The 13,257-nt window shown below is 39.2% G+C and overlaps 1 long non-coding RNA gene across 2 annotated transcripts; it reads right to left on the bottom strand.

Annotated features, from left to right (window-relative positions):
• Window positions 1-11,634: 11,634 nt before the first annotated feature.
• LOC121983330 lies at window positions 11,635-13,013 on the bottom strand. 2 transcript variants are annotated; one of them, XR_006112459.1, is made up of 5 exons: window positions 12,665-13,013; window positions 12,451-12,554; window positions 12,339-12,383; window positions 12,077-12,250; window positions 11,635-11,695 (listed from the first exon to the last, which is right to left on the bottom strand). It is a non-coding gene; the product is annotated as an uncharacterized LOC121983330 (long non-coding RNA). The 2 variants fall into 2 exon arrangements; XR_006112458.1 differs by having other exon boundaries at window positions 12,451-12,559; window positions 12,665-13,012.
• Window positions 13,014-13,257: the final 244 nt, after the last annotated feature.

The raw sequence follows: 13,257 nt of genomic DNA, 5'->3' as shown, positions 1-13,257 counted from the left end.
AAGTGATTATGTAGGTGTATAATACCTATTTTACTTACAAAACACGAACCCCTTTGTTTTTTTTTTCTTTTTTCTTTCTTTTTGGTTTCACATAGTTAAGCACTGTGTCGCTATTGCCATTAGAGGTGATGTTTCACTTTAATATGTTTTATTCTAAAGTATTGTAATTTTTTTTTTTTCAAATTGATGATGCTCACATTTTTTTGTGGTGGGTTGTAACATAGGAATTTAACATTTCTATAATTAATTAAGTATATAACTTTGCAAGGTGTGCATATCTAAGGTAATTATGGGAGACACCCACCAATAACCACGTACTCAATCCCAGTTGAGGATAGGGTAGCACAATGCTATTTCCAACTAATTCAACTAACTAGGAAAAACCTAAAAAAATCCTAGCCCCTGCTAGTATTTTTCTTATTCAATTTGCATTCCATATAATTGAAATCAGAGTAACTAACCAAATTGAGTTCCTCGATCCTTGTATATTTAGTACATTGAGGGCCCTCGAGATATCTTGAAATTCTCTTAATGTCAATCACATGAGACTCTTAGGTGAGAGAATGACCTCTTATACATGTACCTGCCGCAAATAAATATTTGGTTTATTAGAGTTACTGTCGAGCAGACACACTTCTAAACCACTAAGGTCAACTTTGTCTATCCTCTGAATCATAGTCCATCTTACTATTTGTAGCCATTGGAATGGGCAACTCTTTGACACTTTTCATACCAAACTCTTTAATGAGTTCCTTCGTATATTTGTTTTTGGTTTATTAGAATTAATGTCGAGCAGACACACTTCTAAAACACTAAGGTAAACTTTGTCTATCCTCTGAATCATAGTCCATCTTAATACTTGTAGCCATTGGAATTGGCAACTCTTTGACACCTTTCATACCAAACTCTTAAATGAGTTCCTTCGTATATTTGTTTTGATGGCCATGTATTCTCTCCTTAATTTGTTTAATTTGACATCCTAATAAATTCAATTTATCTAATAGATTTATCTCAAAATCACTATTACGTAAGAGGTAAATTTTGAGAAAATCCATGTTTATTGACCAAAAATTAATATAATCAACAGACACTTTAAAGGATCAAGAAAGTATGATAGAGGTCCCTTCAGATGGGTCTAGTGACAAGCGCATGAGGTGTTGTCATAATGAGATCTAGGGTTCGAATTTCGACAAAGCCGAGGTAAATACCTAGCTCCCTTATGTGCTAGTCACTATTCCAAAGGCTAGTAGTCGCCCATGATTTACCTCCTCCGTATTGACCTTGGGATGGATTGGCGGGGGCGCTGGGGGCGAGCGTATTCACCTTTTGCCACAAAAGAGAAAGTATGATAGATGAAGGGGGGGAAATATCACTTTTTAAAAAACTTTTTCCTTTTTAAGTGTTTAAACTAAAATACTGCAGCGTAAAATAAAGAATACGATTCGGTTACTTGGTTCGGACCGTAAGTCAACTCCTACTCCAAACTCGCGATTCTTGATCGCACCGTTGGTTAATTCACTAAAATCCTTCTTTCCAAAACCTTCGGAAAGAAGCAATTCGTACAATGAAATGTATAAGATAGTAACAACCTACTATCTTACTTAAAATAAAGTACAAAGAAATAAAAATATACCGACACTAGATGTAGGATAAAACTCGGTTGGTACTTCTTGGATGGAGTAGCAGCTTGCTTGGAGATGAGTAGTAGACTTGTTGTACGAACAGCAGCTTTGCACAGAAATAGACTCAGAACTGATGCTCAACCTCGAACTTCGAGCACCACTTTTATAAGAATCGTCAACGTTCGGTCAACCGAACTCGCTCTCTTCCTTCTTTGCTAAGATCCGATCTTAGAGCATTAATTGATCTTTAATGGTTCGATCGAACGATCCCCTTGTTCGATCGACTGAACAATGTCCTTCCTCGTTTGCTGAGATTTGCTCTTAATATGCCTTTAATGCAATGATCATTCGGTCGACCAATCCTATTGTTCGGTAGACCAATCAGTCAGGTTTCCTTCTTTGCTTTGGCTCGGTCTGATCTGTACCACATCATCAAGGTTCGCTCGACCGATCAGACTTGAATCGAACTCTACTTTGTTCTACTCTGATTTGATCTTTGGTCCGAGTCCACCTAGTTTGTTCGACCAATCTCTACGTTCGGTCGACCAATCAGGCTGGATCTGTAAAACAGTGTTAGACAATATAATCCTGCAAAATAAAGGTTAGCACAGTAATATTATATTTGATGCATGAGTAGTATTAGACAGTAGAACTATCTTGATCTCAACTTGGAAACTTTTCCGATTTCTTCAGTTTGATCAGCGACCTTAGGTTGTTCCTTTCAGGAACACGACCTTGCTATTGCTCCCCCAGTTGCTTACCTCAACCTACTTGCCAAATGTTGGTCCTTCAAATTTGTTTGGACTTTGCTGTTTAGTATTTGATCGGCCACCCAAGACTTTCTCTCCATCTTTAGTCCTTCAAACCTATCGAGCTTCCCTGCCAAGTGTCGAGTCCTTTCAACCACTTAGACTTTCCGCATGGCTTCCATGATCTGTTAAGTCCTTCCTGCTTAGCCTTCAACTAGGACTTTCCCGATTGAGTAAATAGCCTGCACACTTGGTCAACTTGTTATATCACAATAAAACTTAACTTGAACCTTTGTCAACATCAAAACTTAGGTTTGATTCTAGTACTATCTGCACCAATAATTTTTCCCTTTTTGATGTTTGACAACTTAAAGTTCACAATTAAGTATAACAAACAAAGTTAAATAAATAAACAAACATTTTAACTCTTTTCTCCCCCTGAATTATATAATTCTCCCTGAATTCATTATCTCTTTGTCTTTGACACACATCAAAACTAGGGGAAATAAGCAGACTTGACTAAAATTAGATTTCGAAATCTAGTGAAACATTAAACCAATGAAAAAGTTTTCAGATAATTAGCATAGAAAATTAATAAAAGGAAAATTTGAAATTTTGAAAATTTAAGGATAAAATTGGAAGAAGATTTAGAGAATTTAAGTAAAGACAAATTTAAAAAATTTATAAAGAAAAAATATGAAAAATTTTGTTAAGTGAATAATTGAAAGATTTTAGTAATAGCAAAATTTTGAAAAGTTGATAAAGGATAAATTTTAAAAATTCGTAAAAAATATATTTTGAAAATGTTTGTAAAGGCAAAATCTAGAAAAATTTAAAATTTTGTAAAGTAAAGAATATAATTTGAAAGTTTTCAGTAAAGGTAAAATTTTAAAAAACTTATAAAGGAAAAAAATTTGAAATTTTAAAAAGTAAAGAATTTGAAAAATATATTTTGAAAATTTTAGTAATGATAAAATTTTGAAAAAAATTTAAAAGAGAGAAAAAAAATTAAAATTTGTGAAAGATTAAGTTTGAAGCTCTCCCTGTTAGTAAAGGCAAAATTTTGAAAAATTTTAAAAGAGAAAAAAAATTAAAAATTTGTGAAAGATTAAGTTTGAAGCTTCCACTAAAATTGATAAGTACCTAAAAGTCCAGACATGAGTTTTAAAAATTAGAAAAAAAATTCTTATGATGAAATGTCTAACCTTTATACTTACCTAACTATCACAAGATATCAACTTTAGATTTAGGTTGATCAATTTGAGCATGTCATTCTAACTAAATTAATAGTTAAGTTTGGATAAAGTTTCGAGTTAAATTTAAAATAAGTTTTTAATTAAATTTTAAATAAGTTTTAAATTAAATTCTAAATAAGTTTTAAATTAATTTCAAGTTTTAAAATAAATTTTAAATAAGTTTTAAATTAAATTATAAATAAGTTTTAAATTAAATTTTAAATAAGTTTTAGATTAAATTAAATTATAAATAAGTTTTACATTAAATTTTAAATAAGTTTTACATTAAATTTAGATTCAATTTTAAATAAGTTTTAGATTAAATTAAATTATAAATAAGTTTTAAATTAAATTTTAAATAAGTTTTAGATTAAATTAAATTATAAATAAGTTTTAAATTAAATTTTAAAATAACTTTTAAGTAAGTTTTAAAATAATTATTAATTAAGTTATAAAATAAATTTTTAAAATTAAGTTCTAAAATAGTTTTTTTAATTAAGTTATAAAATAACTTTTAAGTAAGTTTAAATTTAATTAAGTTGTTAAATTAATTTTAATTCAATTTTAATTAGGTTTTAAATTAAATTTTAAAATAATTTTTATAGTCGTATAAATTAATTTTAATTAAATGTTTAATTAGGTTTTAAATTAAATTTTAAAATAGTTTTTAAGTTATAAAATAAATTTTTAATTAAGTTTTAAAATAATTTTAAGTAAGTTTTAAATAAATTTAATTAAGTTGTTAAATTAATTTTAATTAACTTTTTTAGTTAGGTTTTAAATGAAATAAGTATTTTGAAAAAGGTTGTTGAACCCATGTTAGATTCAAACTTAGTTTTTGGTTAATTATGCAACCATTCTAAGGATAAGTTTTTAGTTCAACGACGAGGTATATGACCTTCCTGTGTATCAACGGTGGACCACTTGCTGAATACTTTCTAAAATATTCTTGCCCAAAAAAACTTAATATTAAGTTTTAGTCTAACTAGCTCATGTTTGACGAAGGTGGTTTCGGTCAGATCCACTAAGTCTAGTGCAACATGTAGAATACAAAAGATTCAGCCTAGACATGCCTTCAATAAAGGTTCCTTGACATACTATCATCCCAATCCATTCTGATGTTATGTTATAGGGTTTGGTAAATATTTTTAACTAACTGTTTTAAGCAGAAAGTAAACTAATCCTAAGCATGTAAAGTTGGTTGAACCGTTTTTTAATTTGCTCCCCCTGAGTTATAGCTTAGATATGGTCTATCTAACTAATGAATTTGACTATTAGGGATCAAATAGTTGTAAGATCTGTCAGGGTTGATTTGTAGTTAGAGGGGAGGGGGTGAATAGCTTGTCGCACTTCGTTTGCTTGCTTCGGTGTTGTTGATATGCAGCGGAAAGACTCGAAATAAGACTCATAACGCTAACACGGAGATTTACTTAGTATTCACCTCAAGAAGAGGTGACTAATCTAAGGATCCGACCCTCACTCATCCACTATGAAAATAGTCATTCTCGGTAACTATCGAAGGCGGAGAAGCCTTGTACAATGCTCATAATACAATAAGAAGAACAAGGGAGGCAAATACAAGTGAAATCTTACAAGATTTACAACATGAAGTCAAAACTCTAGCTTCTTCTTCTTGCTTGAATACACTTCTTGACTTGCTTGGAAGTGTACCAACACTCCTCTCTAAGCCTCCAAGATCTGGTGTGTGTCTGTGAGTTCGGTGGAGAAAGTCGCGTGAGGTTAGGGATGAAGCTCGCGAAGAATTGCTGAAGAAATCGCTCGCTAACGACTTTAGCCTACGCAACGGTCACAACCCAATCGATCGGCTGATTGATTGGGGAGACTGAATCGTTCGGCTGATTGATTAAGCCTTCTTCTGTGCTCTTGCATCTGCACGAGAAAACTAGCCCCAATCGATTGGGGAGCCCAATCGATCGACTGATCGATTGGAGAAGCTGTTGTGTGCGCGATATAAGTTCCCAATCGATCGGTTGATCTATTGGGCTGCCATTTATCACAGTATTGTGCCTAATCGATCAGCTGATTGACTGGAATCGATCGATTGGGCTGTCATTTATCGCAGTACTGTGCCTAATCAATTAGCTGATTGACTGGGCTTGATTTAATTTGATCACTTGATCAAATTAACTTACCCTAACTTGCCCGAGTCAAGTCTAGGGCTCTCAAACCCAACATCTTGTCAACCGTGATCTTTTATGACTCCTTGTGCCTAGCATACGGTTAACATTGACCTGTTGGGACTTCTTCACGAAGTGGTTGGTCAATACTTTGACCCACTTATATTTTTCTCCTCGTGCCAAGTGTCCAGTCAACCTTGATCCACTTGGACTTACCATCTCGTGCCAAGTATACGGTCCTCCATGACCCACTTGGACTTCCACCAGATGTCTGATCACCCTTGACCCATCTGAATTTCCTCATGCTAAGTATCCGTCAATCCTTTGACCTATTTGGGCTTTCCAACACTAGGTGTCCGGTCAACCTTGACTCACCTATATCTCCATGTGTCTAGCTTCACTCACCAGGTATTTCCATCTGCCTAGCTTTACTCAGCAGAACTTTCCATCTGCCTGGTTTCATTCACCAAGACTTTCACCTAGCTTCACTCACTAGGATTTTCATCTGCCTGGCTTCACTCACCAGGACTTTTCATCTGTTTGGCTTCACTCACCAGGACTTTCACCTAGCTTCACTCACTAAGATTTTCCCACTGTCCTGCTTCACTCACTGGGACTTTCACCTGCCTAGCTTCACTCACTAGACCTTTCACATGCCTTTACTTACTCGAATTTTCAAACTGCCTACATTCACTCGCTAGGTTTTTCACCTGACTTCATTTACCAAGATTTTTCCTTACCTAACCTTCAGTTAGGACTTTTCCAGTCAAGTATCTAGTCAACCTTGACCTACTTGACTCTTCTTCACATCAAACTGGTCATCCCTTGACCAGAGGGGAATTGTATCAATAATCTCCCTAATCAAATGATTGCATCAATAATTTATTGCATCTACAATCTTCATGTATTGTCAAACATCGAAACCCAAACACCAAGACTCAAGTTTAGTCAACCAGGTCAACCTTAACCTAGGGATATTGCACCAATAGGATTGAAATGCGCTGGGGGGGGGGGAATAGCGCTCGTGATTTTTTCACGCTTTTCAAAAAACATAGAGTATCCTAGCTGAAGATAGAAATAGAGTGGAAGTAAAACAATCGCTAACCCTTTTCTTTTACTTGGTTGGGAGCCGATGATGACTTCTACTCCAAAGCCCACGATCGTCGATCACTTTCATTGGGTAATCACTATAGATTCAGAGAATTACAACTTGAAATACAATTGCTATATAAATTAAGAGCAACAATTAAACATATACCGACAACTTTTGAGGATTTTAGAAGGTCGTGCTTTCGGTCGTCGGAGTCGCGCCACTTGGTCGTTGGAGTTGTGTCAAAGAGTCACAGGATCATCTTTTAGAGCAGTGCTCTGTAGAATGATTGCAGAAGTCAATGTTTTTAAGGCTCGGCTCGAGACTGCCTTATATAGGCTGTTGAAGGTGCCTTCAAGCTCCATTGAAGGAGCCTTCAGCTTAAATTCAATCCCCAACTTTGATGTGATGATAAGCTCCACTTTCTACGAACTTCATCTGTTCGAAGGTGCCTTCAAACTCCATGGAAGACGCTTTCCATCCAGCATCCAAGGAGCCTTCAAGCTCCTTAAAGGTGCCTTCGCGCCTTGCTGCGTGAGGCCTTCAACTAAGGCACCCGAGGCACCTCCAACAGCATCAGAGGCGCCTCAGATACTATTCATCCAAGTTTTTCCTTGTACAACTCTCTCCCTATAAGGCATATTAGTCTACAAATAAAGTATACTCTGCAAAACAAAGTTAGCACAATAAAATATGAATAACATAAGTGATTGATAGTCTTCAGACTGTCTGATTCTAACTTTTGAATTTTTCAAAAAGCATAGGTCGAATTAATGTCTACTATTTTCTCTTCGGGAAACGCGTCCTCACCTACTATAAGATATGACAAATTTAATAATAAGTATTATTGGATAAATAATCTTATTAGATTTTTTGTAAATTTTTATAATTTTTTTGGAGATTTAAATGGAGTCCGTATGACACGTTTGGGAGGATGGACATATCGGGGTAGGAGAAAGCCTGTTTGAATTATCCAATAAGTGGGAGTTGATTAGGAAATAACCTAGGATTAAGTTAATTAAATCCTAAGTATTTAAGACTCCCGATTTCTTTCCTTTGCGCATCACATTTCTTCCTGATACTTTCTTCCCCGACACCGATGCCACAAGGGAACTGATTGCACTGATGTCGTTCGATCCTCCGTCGGTTGAGCATCCCTTCTCCTCCATCGATCGAGTTTGTTTGACGATCGTTCCTCCTCCTGAGTCGTCACATCTGCGTGGGTAGTCTCTTGGTCGAGGGAGGGGGAGATTTGAGCCATGCCAACCTCTCTTCCCCTCTCCTGATCCACCACCGTTGGTACTGGAGTGCCACCCAACACTGTCACCCCTTCGTGTGAGGTGAGATCGGTGACGCCACAACCACTGCTGACCCCTCATCTTTCCTTATGTCTGTGCTGCCCGATTTGGCCGATGTTGCTGACCACACCAGAGTTCACCACGGATCGCGTGCTGCTGACACTGCAGATTCATTTGATCTCAGCTGATTTCTTCCTCACGAGATCTTAGGAAATCATCCGTTGTGTCCTCTCCCTATCCTTTTCGGGCCTGAGCACGACACTGGCTATGCCTTAGTGTTGCTGTGCGGCTTTGCACATGCCACCACTGCACTATTTTCTTTATCGGAATTGGATCACTGCCACAGGCGTCAACCAGTTGTAACCTCTGTATACCCCAAGTTTTCAAGTCTTCTTCAGCCGTGAGTGCACTACAGAGTATTTGGTGTGAGTCTTGCAATAAAATGGATCAACAAGATTTGATTTCATGTTTTGTATTGGAACATTGAGCTTAATTGGTTGTCCAACCCTTTATAGTTCTGACCATTCCTGTTAAGGATGATGCACAGATTGGGCTACACGTTTTCAGTCATGGATTCTTTCAATTGTGAGCTATCAGCAACTCACTTGAATTTGGGTAAGTTGTAGTTTGGTTCATTCATGAATGTAAATTTAAATTGTATAGTGTAGCTGTTGGGATCATTGAATCTATTTTAACTATTGTTATGGATAGTTAGTTGATATTGATTAGTCTAAAGGATGAATAATTTAATTATGGATTAATTGTTTTGAATTAAGGTACAAATTGGGTTGTGGGATTGATCCGGATGATAGGTGAGGGCATAGAAGGGATTAGGGAGAAAAGAGGGGGCAGAGGCGTCATTTGGAAGGGGGAGGGTTTTAGGAGCCGGTTCGTGAAAAGTGGTGGGGGGGCGTTTTCCGCTGCCTCTAGGAAAAAACAGAGGGGGCAGCCAACCTTCTTCCTCCTCCCTCGTCGGCACCGGAGCTGGTCGTCGGCTGCTCCTCTCTTCTACCCCTTGCCCTCCGGTCTCCGAAACAGTATCGCCGTCGCGTATAGCGTCCAGCACCGCCTTCTCTTCCGGCGTCCAGCGCTGCCTCCTTTTCCGGCGGTGTATCCAACAGCAAGGAGGGCGTTTTTTTGGCTGCTGCCAGCCTCGCACAGGCGAGAGGGGTCTCCTCCTCCATGTGTTGTAGCCGCCTACATGCGCTGTAGCCGCCTCCATGCACCACAGCCGGCAGGATCCGCCATCAGCGCACGCTGTCGCCCCCAACGAGCACTGATGCCTCCTCCAGCGACCGCTGGCACCTCCGGTAGGCCGCTGGTGCCTCCCCTTCCCGCTGTACGCCAGCGACATCACCGCCTTCGCCGACCACCACTCGCCGGACATCGTCCTTGTTAGAGTGTATACTCCATGCCTTCCCGGCAGCCGCCGTCCAAGTGCTCTGGTATCATTCTATTTGTATATTCGGCTTGCGAGCCGATAGAGTATTCGGTCTTCGGGCCATTATTGTATTCCGGCCATCGTGCCCCTAGTCCGGCCTGTGAGCCGATGATGCGGTCAGACCGCGCGCCGTCTTGCGGAGTCGTATCACATTCAACTCCGAGCCATCGGATTCAGCTGCTCAGCTGGTGGACATCTATCTATTCGCCAGGGTCACGACGACTCGACCCGCATCTTGACCAGCTCACCGATCCATCCGAGGGCGCCCCCCTGGGCCAGGGTACGTCATCCTGCTCGTTCTTCTTGCATTTGTTGCACTCTTATATTATTATCTGGATACTCATATATTTGTGGAATTCGCCTCGAGCACCGAGGTACCAGAGGCCGGGGCAACCCGGTCGATGGATACAGGTACAGTTGACCGGAGGAGGACTCCGACTCGGCCGGCGTAGCGGACGATCATCCACCGTGGGGATGCGATCAACCTTCCGACATCACGCCCGGTTCGTCTTCTCGCTTCGACAGATCGAAATGGCGCCTGCGGGGAACGCTGATCCGAACGTGAAGATGGACGGCGGGAGAATTCTGCTATCCTCATAACCTAGGTCGCTCTTTCACGCCCTGTAGTCCTCGTCCGAAGAAATTTCGACAAGATCTCCCTCAGGGCCACACATGAACCAACACTATAATATATATCATATACCAATAAAACCACCACGCAATTATAATAAAACAACCACTATTATCATATAATCCAAAAGAATACGAAAATATATCTAACCTTAGCTCTGCTATACGATATGTACATACCAAATACAACTAAGAAAACAAAACCACCAGTAACTGAAATACAACCATACAAAAACAAGGGTAGCAAACCCGAACAAGTCCAAAATACAACACAATACAATATAAACAGAAAGCAAAATATAATCCAAAGAAAATCCTCGCGATAACGGGGCTAACAGATCAATCTCCGACGGCTTCAACCTGAAATGGGAATAAAATGGGTGAGTTCAACGAACTCAAAGGAATCCAATATACATGCATAATAATATATAACTACCAAGAATCATCATGCGGTATAGTTTTCTGAACAAAAGTAGGAAATGCAAACTGAAAAGGCTGAAAAAAAACTGTACTCACCAGGACCTCCTATCTGAATATAAGGGTCATCAGACTAGATACAAAATGTCACTTATATTCATGTTAAACATATGCAACCAAAAAACAAATGCAGCATCCAAAATACAGCAGTCACAAACAATAAATGCAATCTATGCATATGGTGCAAACATGACATGTGTCAGCCCTGACACCAGTCAGCCATCTCACATGCGATGGTGAGACTGAGTGGGTAGGGCTATGACAATTGTGCACTCTGTCATCACTGCTACTGAGTTACCGAGTGGACAAGATCTTGTCGGAGTACACCTATCCTCCTACCTCAAACATAATGGGGGAGCCTAAGCTCTCATCTCCCTGTATCATAGGGGAGGGATCCTTGCCCACTACACATTGCAGTCATCGCTACCCAGGAGTGGACCAATGGAGCCCTGATAGAGCAGACTGCACACACCCTGCCTGATGTACCACTAACTCATGAGTAATTGTGTGTGCAGATCATGTAACTGGCGATACACTCAACAATAATGGAGCTGACCATCGTCAGCATGTAATAATGTAAGATGGTGCATGACACTAAACATGTGGATATAGACAGTATACACCTTAATATAAAATGCACTAGAAAGAAATAAATCATACCCTGGGCTAGGTAACAAAACCTAAGTACACGAATCCGAGAGCATGCATCACACATGTAAAGCAACTAATCCAGTAGAGTAGAGCACTATAGATATGCATCTCTATGAACATATATACACATGGCAAGAGATAAACTATCCAATCCTGAAGTAAAGCAACTAGCAGATGAAGCATGTGATAGGTATCAACTAGCTAAGCCCAAGAGAGAGAATAATCTACTATCTACCACTAGTAAGTATATATAAGCTACACATATCATAAGACATTATCAAAAGATAAGTCAGAGGGTACCCGCCTCAAATAAAAGGTACAACCAAGCGATCCAAGGTCGAGACGCCCGTCTCGAATCAGAGTCCTGTGTCAACAAACAATATATATATATTTTATTTAGCTAAATCCAAATGAATAGCTAAATAAAATCCCTAAACCTAAATTAGGGCAAAGCCCTAATCACAACCTCAATCTACATAATTAAATCTAATGGTTAATTAGGATTAGTTACCTAATCTCTAATTACCAATTAGATTAAAAATCCAATGATTGACTAGGGTTAATTACCTTAACCCTAATCATTCCATTAGATCAATATAAACAAATAAATCTAAACCTAATCACTAACCATCTAGTAATCATGTAATCCAAATCATATCTAAATCTACACATAACCTAATTCAATTCTACACACGATCAAGTAATACAACCATAATCCGCATGTATCAAAATCCCTACACCTTACCTCGATCGAGCTTTTGGAATGGGGTTGCTGCCGAAACAGGAACACACCACAGAACAGAACAACCTACTGGAATCAACTCCTCTGTTCGGATCAAACTTGCTGCTGGCAACAAGGAAATTTGCTGAACCATAGAATCACCACAGAGCAAGCATATCTCTGCTAGATTCCAGTATACTATTCGGTTCAAGGTGAGATCACGGATCAGATCAAGGAATAAACATCACCAGTTAAACAATAACCTAATTCCGGAACCAAATCTTACCTCCAATCTGAGACTTCAATCGGCAACCATGAAGAAGTCCATGATCTGATTAAAGGAAAACCGATTACAAGATCCTCCTTGATCCCCCTCAAATTTCCAAATGAAGTCTTACCTCAAGTCTCCAGAAGATGTCGCACAACCCGATCGAATCTGTGAAGCAACGTACCAAAGATTCCTCCGATCCTCAAATCAACAATCAACAAGGGAATCCAAGACCTGACCTAGGATCGCCAACAATTAGGGAGGCAATCAGCAAGAATCGGGAAAGAAGACTCGATCTAGGGCACAAACCATAGAACAGGAAGATTCCGTTAGGGCTAGCTTACCCACGCCGGCAAATCGAGTGGCACAAATCCAAACTAGGGCATCACTCCAAGCTTCGGTGGAATGAGACGCGAGATTTGGCCCTTCACCGTGCCCTAGCCGCAGCATCTTCGGCCATCTACCGCAAGATCCGCCGAACCGCAACTCCTCGGCCGATTACAGTCTGGAAAGGAGAAGCATCGATCGGATCTGACCTTAGGGTGTCGACGGCGGTAGAGGAAGGTCACCGGAGCTAGAGCCTCGCTCCTGTCGGCGCCGCTCGTCTGCGAGGGAGATCAGAGAGAGGAAGAGGAAGAGGGGAGATCGGGGAAGGCAAGTAGGGATCGGCGGTTTTGGGGGAAAAGAAATAAGGAAAAAGGAATTATATAAATAACCATTTCCTCATTTAAACGGGTATCTCAACTCGGCTTTATCCGTACCCGAAACTAATCCCCGCAAAACCCGTCGTACGAGCTCCGAAAAATTCCCAGAAAATTTCTAAAAATTCCGGAAAAATTTTATAAGGCTATTTCTGCAATAACCCTATTTATTTAAATTTTCCGAGATCTCACACTTTCCGTTATCTGTTCTCGGTTAGTTATGTGATTTGTAGTAG

This window comes from Zingiber officinale, chromosome 5A (assembly GCF_018446385.1).
Source record: "Zingiber officinale cultivar Zhangliang chromosome 5A, Zo_v1.1, whole genome shotgun sequence".
Taxonomy (NCBI): Eukaryota; Viridiplantae; Streptophyta; class Magnoliopsida; order Zingiberales; family Zingiberaceae; genus Zingiber; species Zingiber officinale.
This window is presented reverse-complemented; position numbering and strand designations above follow the sequence as displayed.